This window comes from Propithecus coquereli, unplaced genomic scaffold (assembly GCF_000956105.1).
Source record: "Propithecus coquereli isolate 6110/MARCELLA unplaced genomic scaffold, Pcoq_1.0 Scaffold813, whole genome shotgun sequence".
NCBI classification, from domain to species: domain Eukaryota; kingdom Metazoa; phylum Chordata; class Mammalia; order Primates; family Indriidae; genus Propithecus; species Propithecus coquereli.
In genome coordinates this window covers 115,198-119,733 of record NW_012154319.1, presented here as the reverse complement: position 1 = coordinate 119,733, position 4,536 = coordinate 115,198, and the positions used below count along the sequence as shown (strand labels likewise).

At 38.1% G+C, this 4,536-nt stretch overlaps 1 pseudogene; it reads left to right on the top strand.

Moving 5' to 3' along the window:
* The window catches only part of LOC105825715, a 2,832-nt pseudogene extending 2,277 nt beyond the window's left edge, over positions 1-555 (top strand).
* Positions 556-4,536: the final 3,981 nt, after the last annotated feature.

Below are 4,536 nucleotides of genomic sequence, written 5' to 3'. Positions count from 1 at the left end.
CTTACCCACTCAGGTATGCCAGCATGATGAGTGGGAGAACCTGTGCCCTCCTGGCCACCAGCACTTGGCTCAGTGGCTCTCTGCACTCTGCTGTCCAGACCATATTGACGTTCCGTTTGCCCTTCTGTGGGCCCAATCAGATCCAGCACTACCTGTGCGATGCACCACCGATCCTCAAACTGGGCTGTGCAGACACCTCCACCATTGAGACGGTCATCTTTGTGAGCGTTGGGATGGTGGCCTCGGGCTGCTTTCTCCTGATAGTGCTGTCCTACGTGTCCATCGTCTGTTCCATCCTGAGGATCCGCACCTCAGAGGGGAGACACAGAGCCTTTCAGACCTGTGCCTCCCACTGTATCGTGGTCCTTTGTTTCTTTGGCCCTGGTCTTTTCATTTACCTGAGGCTCCAGGGATGCTGTGGATGGGGCTGTGGCAGTTTTCTACACTGTGCTGACAGCTCTTCTCAGCCCTGTTGTGTACACCCCGAGGAACAAAGAAGTGAAGAAAGCTCTACCGACGCTGCGAAGTGCATCAGTGTTTACTCAGGGTAAGTAATCAAGATAAGTCAAATATGCCTGACTTCATTTTCTTATTGGTAATTAAATTAAACCTTCAGCATGAGCATCATACTTGGACAAAGCATTTCACTTACTCAATCCTAATTTTTAATGGAGCAGTTAATGAATCTTTAATTTTTTTCTGCAGAATGTCAGAATCTCAGCTAGAGCAGAAGTTTAATGGTCATAATCTAAGAGGAAGGATGATAGTCTATTCTTCTTTCTTTTTTGTTTTCTGTGACATTTGTAGAGAAGTAGTCTGTTCTTCTTTCTATGTCCCATTAAGTAAATCATCAGAAAAGTAGTTTATTTTTACCATCTATATAAATATTTTCCAGAATTGCTATGCAGTATAATTTTCTTAGAGCTTATTTTGTGTGACTTAAGTCAGAGCTTTATAAAAAACCCTTTCTTTTCATGTTTCAAACTCTCCATATTCAAAAAAATCACTTATAATATTCATAATCCCCTATATAATATAGTATCCACATGACAGAATTTTCACTTTATAAAATACTAGACAAGAAAATTTTGATTCTTAAGAAGAATGGTTTTATGTACATTTATGAGCTAATAAAACTGTATGTCTTTAATTTTTTAGTCAACTGAAACATTTCAACAACAGAAAGCTGGCAGAATGTTAAGAAAAAGGAGTGATTGCCTCTCCAACAGGTGTGACAAATGGTTTCAAGTTGGAAACAGTATTGCGTAAATGAATCAGTTGAATGGAGTTGGGGAGGGACTGAGAAAGAGAAGAGAGACACATAGAAAGTAGTGAGCATCTTCCAACAGGATTGTGAGGGGGAAAAGGCACTGTTTAGCTGTGCATTTATAAAATAAAAGTCAAAATACACAATCCATGTTTCTCAAAATTGCATTCAGCACTGCTCCAGAGATGCTCACATACCTGATTCTCAATAGAAAGCTACCAAAGCTGTCTAAAAAAATCAGACAGACAGCATCGGTGTGTCTCATCACCGGCTTACCAGTAATATGTTTTAAAGAGAACTTCACCATCAGGGTCCACTTTATAAATAGTACTGCAAAGGCCACAGAGCTGTATGAAATTAAATCATAGGATAAATCTAACTAAACGGTCATTCATTTCAATCTCTAAAATTCCTGCTCCATGAAATCAGAAAGTGAGCTTCACTCCAGAGGATCTGAATTGGAGCGATTTGAAACAGGGTTGCTTTTGCCTTCAGAAGGCTTCCTGAAGAGCAGTTTAGTTGGCAACATACAGCAACTTTGCATAGGGTCAATGGTGCAAAAACTTACCAGCAACTGGCCCACTTCCTCTCAAAGTAAATAGCGCTAATTTAAGAAGAGGTAAACTTTCAAATCACAAAGCAGAAGCACCTGGGCCTCTGAAAGGCAACCTTCATAAATGGTTACAGTACTGGGTGCTTCTCATAATGAGGGATTCTAGGACCACAGGTGTGTTTGAGAATGACCAATGGGAAATCCAGCTAGAGGATTTACACAGATGGTCTCTATGTAGAGTTTGAATGTAAATTAAAATGCCAGCTAGGCATGTGGGAAACTGCCTTTAGTTAAATCCTCTAGTACTGTTAGAATTTTTATTTCATTTTATTAAAGAAGAGAATCATTGTCTGCAAGCTAGTGGGAATTGAGCATGGGGAAATGGACGGAAAATAGTCCCCCTTTGCGTGAGGAGGCAAAGCTGATGGAGAAGCTCACGTGCGTTGGCAGTTGTGACGGAGCTCGCCAAAATAGGGAAGTAACAGGGCATATTCTTAGGGTAGAATAAAGTGGCTCACTTCGGTAATGTTTGGGTTGAGTACCTGTGGAAGTTTCAGGTAAAATTATCTGATTGAAGCAGCAGAAGCCTACAAAGTTAAGTAAGCAAGAGGATTGGCCACTACATTCTTCTGTTTGTTGTGGTTATTAAGCATCCATTTCCTAAACATGGAGAAGGAAACTTCTCTTATTCAATAGTAGCATAAAGAGGGGCCAGGTCAGGAAAGTGTAACCACCCCCCTGTATTTCCCAAGGAAGTCCAAGAAAGAACACCTTCAGATTTACACAAATCTGTTATTGGACATTTTATACAGAATTATTTCTCGTAATAACACCCAAAGACCTTTATATAAATTATAAATTCAAAAAGGCCCAGAGATAGCACTTACAAAAGCAGCTCCTTCTCAATGCCATAGGCTAGATAGCAAGGGATGAAAGGGCACCACTGTTCCTTTTCCAATTCCCCAATGCTGTTAAACTCTTCCACTACGGAGCTTAGATCGTAATAGAATTGAAGGGACATTGGAAGGAAAGTAACAGAAAATGAGGTGCCAAAAGCATTCATTTAAGTAATAAAGGGGCAATTAGAGGGTTTTGCAAATAGAGATGTATATAATGGGCACACAGTGCATATAGTAGGCACAGAAACTTATAGCCTGTGTGATCAAAGGTGGGGTAAGTACTGGTAATCACGGTAATCAAGAGTGAGTTGCATCAGTATTAGCACATGGAAGAATGGAATAGAATATGGAGTCCAGAAATAGACCTGTACTTGTCAGTCAGTTGATGTTTAATCAAAGTGCCAAGGCATTTCAAAGGGGAAAGTGTAGTGCTTTAAACAAACGATGGCTAAAAAGATGGCCATTCCTAAGTTAAAATTGAACTTTGACTATTACCTAACTCTATATACAATAATTAACTTGAATTGGATTATTGACCTAGATGTAACAGCTAAAACTATTAAATTCCTAGGAAAAAAAGTAGGGGAAAACCCCTCATAAACCCGGAGTAGGAATAGATTATAGATTTCTTAAAAAGGACAAAAAAAGCATGAACCATAGAAATAAATAAAAAATTGGACTTTATCAAAATTAGAAACTTGTGCGTTTCAAATGATGTCAATAAGTAAATGTGTAGACAAGAAACACCCTACATGCAAATGTTTGTAGTGCATATGTTCAATAAAGAACCTAAATCCAAAATTTGTAAAAATAGCCTGTAATTCAATAATTAAAAACAATGGCCCAATGAGAAATGGGGAAAAAAAAGATTTAAACTCACATTTCTCAAAGGAAGATATGTGAATGGCCAAAAGATGAAAAAGTGCTCAACATTTATCAGTGAAATGTAAATTAAACCATTATAAGACTATACACACATAATCAAATGGCCAAAATTTTAAAAAAACAACATCAATATTAGTGAGAATGTGGAGCAATAGGGACTCTTATACATTGCTGGTGGATATACAAAATGGTACAGCCCATTTGGAGAAAGATCATTTTCTCAAAATATTAAATATATATTTGTAATTTGACTTATCATTCGGTTTAGCAACTCACTTTTCAATGTCTACTCAAGAGAATTTAAACCACATGGCCAAGAAATATTTGCAAATGAATCGACACAGCAGCTTTATTAATAATATCCCTAACCTGAATATATTTAACGAAAGATGTGAGAGACATATACAGGGAGAACTACGAAACACTAAAAAAAGAAATTGTAGAAGATGTAAACAGATGGAAAAACCTACCTTGCTCACGGATTGGTAGAATCAATATCATTAAAATGTCCATACTACCTAAAGTGATCTACAGAATTAATGCAATCCCTATCAAAATTCCATCATCATTCTTTACAGATCTCGAAAAAATAATTCTACGCTTTGTATGGAACCAGAAAAGACCTCGTATAGCCAAAGCAATCTTAAGTAAAAAGAACAAACTGGGAGGTATCAGTCTATCAGACTTCAAGCTGTACTACCAGGCAATAGTAACTAAAACAGCATGGTACTGGCACAAGAACAAAGACATTGACCTCTGGAACAGGACTGAGAATCCAGAGATGAAACCATCTGCATATGGTAATCTAATCTTTGACAAAGCTGACAAAAATATACACTGGGGAAAAGAATCTCTTTTCAATAAATGGTGCCGGGAAAACTGGATAGCTACATGCAGAAGAATGAAACTGGATCCCCACCTCTCACCTCTCA